Below are 14,480 nucleotides of genomic sequence, written 5' to 3'. Positions count from 1 at the left end.
GTTAAGAACAACAAAACCCACACATACTTCAGCTGTGTGGAGAGATGTCAGCAGCAGCAGTACACCTCTGCTTCCTCTCACTTCAACACTTGCCCTTTAGTTCTGTCTCTACTCAAGTGAACACAAAATATTGATGCCCACACAAACGGTAACTAGCCAACAACGTAGAGTGTACACTGGTCTTGTATCCTAAGCACATGCATGAGGTTCACATTACTGCAGTTGCTAGGAAAAAAAAAACGACTTAGACATTATCTTTGCATACAGCTCTACTGAAGTCAGAGTGATCAAAATAATTACAGAATATTAACATAAATCAGGAGGAGAAGTATTTTACAGAATTAGAGTTTTTCTTCATTCCATGATATCAGTGGAATTTAAACTAATGCCTAACACTTTCTTACTGTTGAAGAAATAAGATAGAGAATGCAGATATTATTTCCCCTTAAAGCTCAAAAAAAACCCAGAAGATGCCCAGGCAAACTTCTGTGAAGTCTTTTACATTAATACAGTGTTTAAACCAATTTAGAACAGAAAACTATTAAGGACAGGATGCAGTTAAACTGACCACAAGGCACTGCCAAATTTGGAATAAAAAAGGCAGTTTTCCTTCTAATCTCTCACATTACTAGGTATACAATATCCAGACAGCTGTGCTTAGTTAGCTGTGTGTATCAGTAGTTTCTCATGTAAACCACAATTAAAAATAGACAGGTTATGTGCAGCTCATAGAGAACTGCTAGCACACTTCAAAACTTCAAGTCCACTTTACATTGAAAACCCCTTCCCAGAAGATTACCTTAAAGCTGTTCCTAGTCTAGATTAAGCCCTCCAGGTGTGACGCTGATGCATCAGCTACGTGAACTACCCACCATAGATGCAAATACAACCAGACAGAAGGATAACCACACCATGGTCATGTACCTTCTACTTAGGAAATTATTCACACCCCACAGCATGAAGTAGTCACCTTCTGAAAACTGCAACAAAGCCTGCAGATACCTTCCTTCTAATGCTCTTGCTAAACCATACTTCCATCAGAACATCAGTTTCAACACAAAGGAGAGCAAACCAACTTTTCAAAACTCCTCTTTGTGTATGAAGCAAAGGGCATAGTTTACTTGTGGATAGGATGAACATGCCAAGACTTAAGTTTTTCTAGGATTTCAATTCTTATTCAGAAAAATCTAGCATCACCAGGCTATGAATTCTTCTGAACTGGAGCCTACCTGCTACTTCTCCCCTTACTTCCTTGCATGTGGCTAAAACCTGAAGAATTTAAAGTCTTAGTAACTAAAGTCTTTGTTTTGAAAGCTACACACAAAAAAAGGCTGACATTAAGAAAGCAGTACCTTCCTCCTACTAAAAATATCTTCTAGACCTTTTTTAGTGTCCATATCTATGGAAACATCTTTCACATGTCAGTGTCTACTTAAATCACTAGTATGTTCTTCATTCTTTCATGAGGTGGTTTGTGCAGTATCCTGTGTAAGTTGAAATGACACCTCTAGCTAAGCATGTAACTCTGTACACAAATCAGATTAACCTATAGCAGTGCAGACGCTCAAGTTACTGCACACCTTTATGTAATAACACTGAGAGAAGTCTGACCCAGAACAACCTGCACACATGCTGTGCAATAAAGGAAGAGATTCTGAATGTAGTTTAACTTAGTCCTCTCTTATTTCTTTGGTTATCTTCCTAAACAGGCGTCCTCCTCCTACGATCCTTATTCTCCAAATGATTTTATTCCTTTCCCCTTATTTTTCTTAACCAAGACTTGCATTTCTGCAGTCATGTTAGGAAACTGAAGTCCAATCGCAGAAGACTACATCAGTCCTCTACTCTGCTCTGCTGAGACCCCACCCGGAGTACTGTGTCCGGTTCAGGAGCCCCCATTACAGGAAGGATGTGGATGTCCTGGAGCGTGTCCAGAGAAAGGGCCACAAGGATGATCAGAGAGCTGGAGCAGCTCTGCTATGAGGAAAGACTAAGAGAGTTGGGGCTGTTCAGTCTGCAGAAGAGGAGGCTGTGAGGTGACCTTCCTGTGGCCTTTCAGTATCTGAAGAGGGCCTACAAAAAAAGGCTGGGAAAGGACTTTTTAGGATATTAGGGAGTGACAGGACTAGGGGGGATAAAGTGATGCTGGAGATGGGTAGGTCCAGGCTGGACACGAAGAGGAAGTTCTTGACCGTAAGAGCGGTGAGAGCCTGGAACATCTTGCCCAGGTAGGTGGTTGAGGCCTGGTCCCTGGAAATGTTTAAGGCCAGGCTGGATGGGGCTCTGGCCAGCCTTATCTAGGGTAGGGTGTCCCTGGCCATGGCAGGGGGGTTGGAACTAGATGATCCTTGTGGTCCCTTCCAACCCACACTGATTCTACGATTCTACTCCGGAAGTCTCAACTTCTAGGATGCTTGAACAATGCACAGACATATGAAAGGAGACAAATGTTATTTCTATTAAAGCCAAACCAAGAGAAAATGAACTTTCATCATGAAGTTCAGTGGTAAATGTACACCATTCACTGATGCTTTTTCTTAAAGAAGGACAATTCTGAGCAGTCTGATAGCAGCAGTGCCCTGTAAAAAGTTTAGGATTATAACATTTTCTTCAGGCATGGTAACATCATCTGACATTATAACTACCACAACAATTAGTTAAGTAAACTTCATTTTTAACCCAAGATGATTCTTGGTTCACCATCTCTGTAACAGTGACTTCCATTAGTTTCAAACATTCAGGGGACCATCTAAGTATCTCTGAGGGGTATTTAAACCATGACTTCTGAAACAGTAATTTTATGGAGGTCAAACTGAAGGACAGGCTCTACAGCAAGTGCACATAAAACTAAAGCTGCACTTTGCAGCAAAGCAAGGATACTGTACAGATCTTGGGGGGGTGGTGGGAAATCAAGACAAGCAACAAGATCTTGGATAAAACACAAGTGTGTTGAAATTCAAAGGACTGCAGCATTAGAAACAAAACTGAAATAATGAATGGAGCATGCCAAAGAGTCAGTAACTAAACTCCTTGAAAATAAACGCAACTGGAGAACAGAAGGGCAAAGAAAAGCAGGGTAATTAGTATACTGGACCATGGACAACCATGGACAACCACAGATACATCACTGGAATGCATGAAATCTCTTTGCCCCTTCATTTGTTCCTCAAATTGTGCTACCCAGACAGCAAAGCTGTAATATCTTCTGGTACACACGAAGAGAAATGTTACTGTTTTGCTATTAGCTAATTCATTTGCTTGAAGGTTCAAGTGAAAACAAGTCTCACATTGTCCACAAAGGACAGTTTACATAACTCCATATATCCCTGTAGAATACAACAACTTGCATTTCCAAGGAATTCAGACAAGGATTTGATCTTGTCAAGAAAATCAACCACCCCCACCAGAAACTTGTACTTTAACAGTATGTAGTTTGATAATCCTTTTTAAACAATGTCCAAGTTGTGTTCCTTCCACTAGGATAAGCTGCTTACATGAACCACACTGAAGTCACAGGCACTAGTTCGAACTAAGCTGAGAAATATCCCCTATACTCCACTTCCCTGGAACAATTCTCCAAGTGACATTATGCCCTGTGTGTTGTAACAAGCACCATAAAGATTGCAACCTTTTCTTGAACTACAGGATACAAAGCAAGACAACAAATGACACAGATTTACTGAATAGAAAAAGGGCATTTGATTACTTCAACTTGAGCCTGATCTGTGGAGTTTTTAACCTGGTCTTAAACAGGCTGGAAGCAGTAACCAGTCAGCATCTAATCGTGCAAATGCAGTAATACTTTCAGAAATTAGTACCTAGTGAGTGAAAAACTGACAGCATATACTAAGATACCCCAAATCAATTAACATTGACAACTGACATGTCACACATCATCCCAGGGATTGGAAGGAAGAATGACTAAAATAAAACAAGAGCATGCAGAGAAGGAGACATAATTACACCATCGTCATGGGCTGAATGAAGTCATGAAAAACCTTTTTGCCAATGAAATGATTTAAAAGCTATTGGAGGCTACACAACTCAGTTCTGAGTTCAGATGCTGGTTCAGCATCTAAGCTGCTGAAAACTACAGATGAAGTTTCTGAATGTGGGCTTTGAGAAAGAGCAGTATGTGGCCAGCTAGATGGGAACTGTCTAGGAAAAAACTAAAAGAAATAAAGAAATGAGGACAATTTAATGAAGGAGGACTAACACACAACTTTGCCACCAGAATACTTACTCTTGGAGGTGCAACTGTCACCTGTGTTGCATTTCAGAAAGACAATTCATAGAAGAAGAAAAAAAAGAAACTATCCATATGGGTAATAATTTGTAACAACATTATCAATTTTTGTTTGTTTATGACAGATGTAGGAGCTATGACATGGCAGAGAAAGGGAACAAAAGGCATACAGCTGAAACATTAAAGTACAGAGAAATAGCAAAGCTTTAAGAGATAGGCCTTCAGACAGCCAAGTACATCTATACATGGAAACAAGTGAGAGACAGGGCAAAAAAACCCTGAAGGTAAACAAGCTGGTGACTGGGAGTGTACAAGTATGAACTGCTTCAACCTCTCTGCATGCCCTTCCTTTCTCCCTGTAAGTAATAAAAAGCAGTGATGACAATTAACGACTTTGTATCACGGCAGAAAGCACTACATCACTGTATCTCTCACACAGATAACCTATGAACTCTGACCTCTTGGTAGCTGGTCCATGGGCACTACTAGGTTGTTTTCTGAGTTTTTTTAAACATTACTTCTGCTTAAAATGATTTCTTCTTGCTAGGAGCTGACAGCCTTTCTAAATGCCCCCCCATACTATGATGATAAAATAGTTTATCTTGCTTGTATTCTTGTGTCAATTTCTTATTTTCATAAGTGTTTATGGTGGGGTAGGTAGTATGTAGGAGAGGATTGCTAAAGCCTCAAAGTCTTCTGGAAGTCTAACTTGCTTCTAAGTTAACACCTTCCCTCCAACATTACCCTTTTGTTAAAACGCCTTTTCCTGCTACTATCTACCTTTCCTACAGACAACTAAGCCTCCTGCAAGGTTAAACTAAGCTGCTCTCAATATAAATACACACTGGCTGAGGTTCAAACTCTCTCCAAAGGAGATATATGTAATCTGATTTTTGAAGAAGCAACCCCTGGACACTGGGAAAGGTAATTCACCTCTCTAACAAATTGTTCCTACAGGGATCTGAAAGATGTTGATGCAATTTCAAGGTTTCTTTAAGGAGTTGTTTTCATTTTGTTCTATGATTTGTTACTGAACAAAGTAACTTCTTTCCAGAAGCACCAGAACAACTACTGTGAATAGAAAAATCACTACACTGATTTTGAGAGGAGATACAACCTGCATCCACAAATACCTGTCACTCATTAGGATCCTAACATGACTGGCATCCTCAGAACACAAAGTACTATTTCTTGGTCCAGACAGAATTCTTGCTTCTTTCTAAATATTTGCACCACAAATCCGAGGTGGAAAAGCATGAGAAACAAGAAACCAACAATGGGGAGCAGAGTCCAAGTACGAGCAGCTGAATCACTACAAAAACTTGTGTAGACAACCAAAATGGCATTAACAAGTACTATGAAAATCAGTGAGGTAACTGCATAAATTCATGCTGTCTGAATAATATGAGAATGAAAGAGCTAAGATCTCTGCTTGAAAGCATTAATAAGTAGAAAACATGCCCAAGCTGGTGTTTAGTTCAGCACCTTTCTGTTTATACTTCATTTTCCAAAGATTTCTTACTTAGAAGTGTTGGAAGATAAACAAAAGACATTCATTGCAGACCCAGCGAGTAGACAATGACTTTGTTAATAGCACACAAACTCCTGCAGACTCAAGCCAAAATTCAAAGCCTCACTGAAGCAAGCACTGTAAAAAGGAACTGGAAGATCCAAGGAAGTTGCAGTCTGTAGAGACAGAAGGAAGAAAAAGGCCTTGCTTTATTTTATAAACCAATGAGATGCAGTAAGATTCAAATTTTTTGAAAGAGCAAGGCAAGCAAGTGAAAATGTGAATTCCAACCAAAATGCTCACATCAGAAAGAATATACAGTACAATGCAACTACTCCATCAGAGCTACATGCAGCGACCAGAAACAACCTGGGCAAAAAGTAAACAGAAAATGGTAACAGAAGAATGGAGATATAGTAATTCATAAAAGGGCACTGTAATGTTTTGCAGCATTTCTAATTAGAAATTAGGTCGGCTAGGGGGGTTAGGAAGCAGGTGGGTTAGTCACAAACACGGTAGGTTAGGTTAGAGAGAGAAGTGCAGCTCACAAAGCCCACAGAGTGCGTTATCTGTGTTTGTGTTCTTGTTCTTATACATCTCAGCAAGCCTATGAGTGAAGTAGACATCACCTTTCAGAGACTGTAATCTAATTCTTCTCACCAAAACATTCTTCAAACCAGCACAGAACATAAACTCAACAGCCCCCCAAAAAAAAACCAACAAAACCAAATCCACCCACATTGTTTTTTTTTATCCATTTTAAATCTATTTAGAAAAACCCAGAGACAATTGGAGTGCTAGCCCATCTTGACACTGCCAAAAAGAGGAAAGTGATGGGTAAAAAGCTTCTAGAACAGAATGACTTTGACTGACCAGGCCTGTTCAGGTTCCTCAAAAGCCACTGGAGTGCCTACTGACCATTTGTCTGTTGGTGTTTGAGTTAAAGTGTTAGGATAAACTAGGGAAAAGATGCTGTGTGTAACAAAGTCCCAATGGTATTGTTCACTGAGACTCCAAAACCAAAGGGAGGCTTGAATAACAGTAATGTGAAAAACAACAGAACTGTAAGCGTATTAATTGGACCATACTTGAAATAGGGCAAAAAAAGACACACTGCCTCTTTCATATCTGTGGTGAAGTTCAGGAAACTGCCACTTTTTTTTACAGCTAAAATAATTTGGTATTGTCATCTGCAGTAATGAGTACGAATTCTTACAGAATCCCACCACCCTTCTGTCCTACTGTTTCACTGATAACCGCACCACAAACATCTTAAAATCTTAAGTTAAAACAGTCCTATACAGCTTAAAATTGAACACATGGAATTATCACACTATCATCCTTAATTTTTAGTCTTTGCATTCTTATAAATATTTAAAGCTTTGAAATTTCAGATCTTCCTAATTTCAATACTAAATATCATTCACCTCTTTCAGATTTGTTCTACAAGTAATTTATTTATCAGTATGTAAGAATAAAATCCAAGTGAAAATAAAGTTTATACACACAGTGCTCTGAAGCAGAAGAAAAATAAACTATTCAGAGAAAAATCAACCAGTAAGCATGCACTCAAGAATCTGAAGATGATGTCTGTATGAAGGCCAATGATTTCCTGGTTAGCAAAGCATTCAATACTGTGATACAATTCAAGTAAGATACATAAGCAATATTCCAGACCCTTCATTTTACATGAAAATACTTGTGGAGTTCTAACCTCAGCAAAACTACACTGTTTTGGCGAGGATACAGGAAAAGCTGTATACAGGAGACTCAAAACCTGATGACTACACGTGGCAACAAAACAGGAATAAAATAGGAAATGTTTCTGAAGTGTACAGCTGTAACCTGGCTTTGCTTGCAAGGAAATGACATCAAAACTGTGCCAGAAGCACATTAAGACCTGGAAGTCAAATCCTCAAAGCTTAGGAAAAGCTGAAGTTTGCTCATTTGTACACACATGGAGCTTTTATTTACAAAGCTGTTTTGCCCTCACATCCCCAGCATTCCTCTCTCATTAAAAGAACAAGGAGAGAGATGCTGCGATAAAACAGATTCTTTTTTTTCTCCTAAAACTACATGCAAATATTAAAAAAAAAAAAAAGGAAAAAGAAATCAAGAAGAAAATCTCTACTCTTTTAAACAAAGAAAAACGTTCAGGAAAGAAGGCTTTCCTCTGAGGGTTACACTGATTACCAAGATCATTTCTATCACTATCAGTGACAGATTTGCCAAGAGATTTGTCTGTGATGAATGAGGCTGTAAGGTGCTGTCCTGAGCTAAACGTGACTTCACTGCATCTCAAAATACTCTGGTCACAAAACAAAGACATTACTGAATTCATCCGTTGTTCAAAATATAAATGGTGCTAATGCCAGCATTTCCTAACTGCCAGGGCCTCACTCTAGAGCCTCAGAGTAGTTCTTTACAGAGAGAAGCAGTACCAGGTTAAGAAGGGTCTGCACTTAACTGTAATTGACTGGGGGAAACACAGTAATTTGTTGATAGAAACAGATCCTCTCTGTATGCAATGTTCCCACAGTTTAATACTAACCTGCCCACATTTTTCTGCATTCTACACCTCTTTCCAAAGACTGGATTTTACTTAGCAGATAGCTGGTGATTTCCTTAAACTCATCTCCAAACATGAAGAGCTTAGGCCCAGTTTACACAGTTCTTGTGGCTATTGTATTTTAAGGCATTTGCTAAGTAAAAAATACAAGGGTGTTTTATACACAAATAGCTATGACATATGGACAAGAACACAGACTACCATTCCAATTCCAGATCAGAAGTACAGTTGGCAGTTAAAATGAATTGTATGCATAGGTACAGAAAATCCTTCAAGTTACGTCTAAGACCCAAACATGAAAGCATATTTCATCCTCTAGGCCAGAATCCAGCAAGGTATTTAAGCATGAGAGCAACAACACACATCTGAGTAGTCCCACATAATTCAGTTGCATGTGACATATCAGTGTAAGTACATTTAAGTGCTTTGCTTTATTTAAACTGCAGCTATCAGAATACAAGTCATGTTACACTTCAGTTTCTGAAGTTTTTAAACTATTATCTTAGAAGACATCAGAGGCCTTTTCAACCTATTAGAACATTCTTACATGAACTGAGAACTAAGATGTCAGCAATAAAGAAAGTAATGTTCTTTTTTAATGCCATGTGTGAACTCTAAGTATCTTTCAATATTGAAACATAATTAGTCAATTTTGTTTTTTCCTTTGTATCACTCTTGGATGCTCTTTTGCCAGTGTACCGCTACAGAGTTTACACTCTAAACATCAGAAGTTCATGGGAACTATCTGCAGATGAAGGAAATACTTTTTCTGTTGTTTCAGTCACATCTAAACACCTTTTCAAAGAGCTGTTAAAGTATCTGAGCATCTGTTCACCACTAGGTGAAAACAACCACCGAAAAAAAACAGTAAAACAAAGGTATACTCAGTTTAATCACAAACAGAAATAAATAGACTTTACAGACCTTTGTAACTTAGTATGTAGTTGAACACAGCTTAGCAAAAAGAGAAAAGTAGAATCTATAGCAAATAAAGTATTGGAAAGCAGACCTTACTGGTTTAACACCAGTAACACCCAGCAGGACACTACCCCTACTCAGAAACAAAAATCAATTTACTCATTCCCATGGAAACACACTTTTCTTCTCCTGTCCCAGTTACAATTTCCTTGGTCTAAGCATTCTTTCTTAAGATGTAAATTATTTACTCTAGCAATATTAAATCTTAATAAATCCTGAATTGTTCCTTCACAGACAGCATCAGGAGCAACATAAGGAAGCTAGTGAGATACTTGGACTAGACGACCTTTAAAGGTCCCTTCCAAAACAAAACATTGCACGATTCTATGAGATAATGTTATTTCTACTGTGATTCACATCACACCACGGCTGAAGTATACAAATCCTTCTTAAACAACGTTTTTATGTACTGGCTCATGGAATGCACATAAAGTGCCATAAAAATCACAACTCCCTGGATCTTCCAAACAACCTAAGAACACCAGTATTTTTTTTCAAGGATTACACAGTGCTTACGTGGATTTTATCCTTTGCAATTTGCCATCCTTTTAATGAAGAGTACTGTAGTTAAGTATGCTCAAATTCTGAAGAAGTTCATCTCTTATCCTAGTATTTTTAACTGACATTTGGATCATGGGACTAAAACTAGAGATCAGTAAGACTCTAGCAACAAAACAGCATCCAAAAAGATTTTAATTTTCAAAAGAACAAAGGAGACTATGGGCTGCATTCTTTAAAAACAGCTATAGATGGTACATCAGTGTTTCAAAACACCTTAAGTGAGGTACAATTTATGAGAACAAAAATTACAAGAATAAATATTGTCTCATGTGTTGCTATGCTAACCCACTATTGTCTTGACTTCAAAACGCTCTTACTAGTCAAGTCTTTAAAATGAGTTGCAAGTTTGCAAAGACAATTAATACAACTATTTTGCAGTATTTCTTATTCCAAAACCTGCTTATTTAATAGCACAACCCAAGTTATTCCATCACTTAATTGCAGTGCAGCTATTTGAGACCAATTATGTAAAAAAAGTATTTTTACATCAGAACAGACCTGAACACGTGACAAAAGAAATAGTGTCAGTATTGTAGTAAGAAATACATTATTGATAAATAACTTATATTTGGGGCATGAAAGCAGCTGCTTTATATTCCTTAGTTCCACTATAAAGGAACAGAGTAAATAAGATCTCTTATTGACAGCTGCATTCATAAACATACCAGTTACATAAGTTTATAAATTATACTTCTGCCAGAGTTAAATATCTAAGCATTTTAATGACAGTTCTTAAAATGCTATCTCAGCAAGAATGACTCAACTCCATTGCATGAGCTACACTCCAGATAAGAAGTAACTGGTTTGATTTTATAGAAATAAAACTTCGTGTTCTGCTTTAATTCAGACTGCACTAAGTAAGCCCTGCTTGTTTAGACCTGCAAGCTTCACCAGTCATTTGGCATTTCCATCTCTCCTCCTGTTTCAACAGAAGTATCTCAAGCTCACCTACAGACAGTTAAGTAAATACTTGGAAAACAGGTATAGTTTTCTTCTGTACCTCAAGGGGAGAAAGGTTTACCAGACAACCACCAACCAAAGGACTAAATCTCTAAGTCAGATTTAGGCCATGTCTGCATATGAGCAAAACACGGTTATGCCAGAAAAGCATGACAGTACAGACAAGCTCTTTTCAGTACAAGCTACATTTAACAGAAAGTTTTATCAGATCTAGTTTTGTAAGGGAAACATTAATAACTGGTTCAATGTCTCAGCAAGACTTTTAGTCTCAGTCCAGTCTTCAATACAAAAGGTAGATCCAGAAAAGGCCGGAGAGAAAAATTTTAGGAGCAGCTGTCCCTACCCCAGGGAAGAATGCTGGTATACCCACCAAAACTGCTTTCCTTCAACACCTTTAACTGCTACTTTGATTGAACAGGTAAAACGTAAAACTTCCTCAAAGTTTCCCCTCCATCTGCTGTCTCTGATGTTATTCATAAAGAAACTATGAATAGTAACAGAAGGGAAACTATCAGAAAAGAAACGCGGGTAGAACTTGCACAATTCCTTGGTCATTTGGCAATTCATAAAGGGTCCTGAGCAACAGCAGCTGTTTTCCTTTAATTTCAGTAGTGCTTCACAGATCTGCTTCAGCCAACAAACCACTGAAACAGCACATGTACAGCTCGGGTAAGTGTTACACAGGTTCCTATTTGGAAAGACATCTCCTAGAATTACAAGGTTTAGAATTTACACAATACAAAATGATTCTACTTTGATTGTAAACACCACAATCTAAGGAAAACATATCACCTACCATCAAACCTACTGCCCTCAGGATCTAAATCTGCCTTCTGCTAAAAAAAAAACCCAAAACATTCCTTTGTATGGCATACAGGACCTTAAACCTTACAGTTACCACATAGGCCACCTGAATGACCAGCACTTCGTCAACTGACAAAAAGTACAACTTAAAATCAGTTTCTCACAAGTAATAGCTGTCAAGTTAAATGTCAGTTTTGCAGAACAAAAATTTGTGCTACATGGCAACACTGAAATATTTTGATTGTGTCATATAAATACAAGCAAATCAAACAGATGTCTTCATGAACCTGCAGCCAGTCTTCAAGCCCTACCTTATCTGCTATAATAAAAGCTAACGTAACAAAAGTTAGACGTATGCTCTGAACCTCTGGCATTTAACACGCAAGCCCAATTATCTAATCCATCACTGAACAACTTTCTGAACGAGAAGGGCGCTTTCTTCTACCGACTTTCGACGAGCGCTCTATGACAGATCACAGATCATCAACCTAACCTTTGCTTACGACATTGTTTTCAAAGGCAGCAACATCGTTCTCAAACTTTAAACGCCTGAAAGGCGTTGGCAAAGGGAAAACCGCCTGCTGCATAATAATGTCACTATTTGGGGAGTACTTGATGCTCCGACCCTCGTTAGGGCGGGGTGCTTTATAAATAGATACTTTCCCCCCCCCCCCCAGTGCCGTGCCCTAAGCGTTTGGGTGGCGATAGGAGAGGACGCTGTTTATAGCCATTATTAAATGAACTCAGAATCGACCAAGAAAGGGGCGGGGGGGGAAGTGGAGGAAAGCTGCTGCTACCTGAGCCAGGCCCCTTCGCTTACCCTCCTCCTCCTCCTCTTCATTCCCCAAGCCCACCTCCAAGGGGCTGCCGTGCCACCCCCCACCCTTTTGCGAAGGCGCCTGCACTGCAGGAGCTGCGCAGCCAAGCCCCGCGGCCAGGCCACCGTCAGCCCCGGGGCGGTAAGCAGGGCGGGGGGTGGGGGGGCGGCCCTGGCATCACCACTCCAAAGCAGCTTGCACCCGCGACGCCCCCGTTTCCATTTTCCTCCCTCCCGCCGCCCCGACCTGGTACCAGCTGCTGCCGCCCAGGATGGCGAGCCGGTCCTCACACAGGCTACACGAGGAGCGACCCCCTCTTCCTCCCACCTCCCCCAGGCCCTCGCCTCTCCCGCAGAGCCCAGAGAGAGGGCAGCCCCCCGCGCAGGCCACCCCCGCATGTTTACAGGCCCTGGGGCTGAGGCGGCGGCCACGGCCCTTCAGCGCCCCGGCGTAGCCCAGCCCCGCCGCCACCCCCTCACCCCGGCCCGCCGGAGGCCGCCGGACTGCGCAGCACCACTTACCCCCCCGGCCGCGGCGGACGGCGCCGGTTGTGGCGGGCAGGGCCGCGCTCCCGAAGGTGCGTGGGGGCAGGGAGGCCGGGGGCAGGCGGGGACGTCCGCGGTGGGGCCGGCGGCGAGCGGGCCGGGGGGAGAAGGGGGAAGGAGGGGGAGAAGGAGGAGGGGGACACCCGGCTGGCGGCCTCGCCTCAGTTCATTCACAGGCGGCGGCTGTCGAGGGCGGCTCTATGCCCAGGGGGAGCCCAGCGCTCATTTCGCCTCCGCTCCTTGCTGGCCGCCGCCGCTGCTCGGCCTCGGCCGCCGCTACCGTCGGCGCCCCCCCCTCCCCGGTCTCCTCCCGCCCGCCTGCCCAAGCTCCGCGCCCACTCGCGCAGCTCCGCGGAGCGCCGTCAGCCCCCCCCGCCCCTCATACACACACACACGCACTGCGCCGCCGCCTCCTCCGCCTCCGCCTTTCTGCGCAGGCGCGCAGCTGGGGGACGTTGGGGAGGGGGGGAAGAGGCGGGAGCGAGTCCGCGCGCGCGCTCCCCCCTCGCCTTTCCCCCTGCTCGCCGCAGGGGCGCGCGCACGCGCCGGCCGTGCCTCCCGTGAGGGGGAAAAACCAAATCCGCAAACGCAGCAGAACGGAAACCGGACCCGAATCGCATGTGGCTGGAGAAAGAAGGCAGCCACACCGAGAGGCGACCAGCGGGCGCGTCCCAGCGCAAAGACGCCGGCCCTGGCGGAGCAGGGCGGGATACCCGGATGTCGGGGCTGGGAGAGCTGCAGAGGCGCTGAGGGGAGCGGGGCGGGGGGAAGGGCAGGAGGACACCCGGCGCGAGGCCGCCGGCGGTATTACATCACCCTCCGTCCCCTGGCCTGACCGCGCCGAGCATGCGCGGGGCGAGCGGCAGCGGCAGGAGTCGGATGGGGTGGGGGGCGAAGACGTCATAGGCACCGCCCCTTCGCCTTCTGGCTTGGGAGTTGGGGCTGCCGCCGCTGCCGCCGCCGCCGCTGCCGCGAATTACTGCGCGTCTCGGTCGCGGTCCCGGTTTCGATCCCCGTCTCGGTAGTGGTGCCGTGACTGCTGCTACAACAGCGTTTCATGCTCTCTGCTCGCTTGAGGCTGAAGGAGAGGGCAGCGAGGCCCAAGCCGAAACCTTAGCGGGATCAGCCGCAACGACATGAGGAGGAGGAGGAGGAGGAGGAGGAGGAGGAGGGGGAAACGGCGGTGGCGGGCGCTGGGAGCAGCAGCTTTTTCCCCGCGGCGCGGCGGGAATAAGCCATCCTGCTCGCGTCGCGTCCCCGGAGCCGTAGAACACTGGGGTATTACCTACCCGCTGAAATAGGAGCCCCGCAGGTTTCACTGCTGAAAACAAAAGTGCTGGCAAAGTCAGCGCCGGAACGTAAAATGGTCTTAATGAACGTATAATGGTCTTAATAATCCCATGGTTTTCCAGATACTCTTTGATGAAGTCTGGCCTGTTGACTAAAAGGATGTGGATATGTTCAGGGAGCAGCTCCCCTCCCCCGCCGG

General features: G+C 43.1%; 1 protein-coding gene across 3 annotated transcripts in view; it reads right to left on the bottom strand.

Annotated features, from left to right (window-relative positions):
• Positions 1-13,394, bottom strand: part of PPM1A (protein phosphatase, Mg2+/Mn2+ dependent 1A) — a 31,964-nt gene extending 18,570 nt beyond the window's left edge. Inside the window, exon 1 of one of the 3 annotated variants that reach the window (XM_064153801.1) lies at positions 12,968-13,394. The gene's annotated coding sequence lies outside the window, so the exon portion shown is untranslated. Of the gene's footprint in view, positions 1-4,243; positions 4,267-12,967 lie in introns of those variants that run through there. The other 2 variants (XM_064153638.1, XM_064153718.1) reach the window with 2 other exon arrangements.
• Between the last annotated feature and the right edge of the window lie 1,086 nt (positions 13,395-14,480).

The sequence above is a fragment of the Pogoniulus pusillus genome, chromosome 1 (genome assembly GCF_015220805.1).
Source record: "Pogoniulus pusillus isolate bPogPus1 chromosome 1, bPogPus1.pri, whole genome shotgun sequence".
In the NCBI taxonomy this organism is placed as follows: domain Eukaryota; kingdom Metazoa; phylum Chordata; class Aves; order Piciformes; family Lybiidae; genus Pogoniulus; species Pogoniulus pusillus.
Note: the sequence above shows the minus strand (reverse complement) of the source record. Positions and strands in the feature narration are given on the sequence as shown.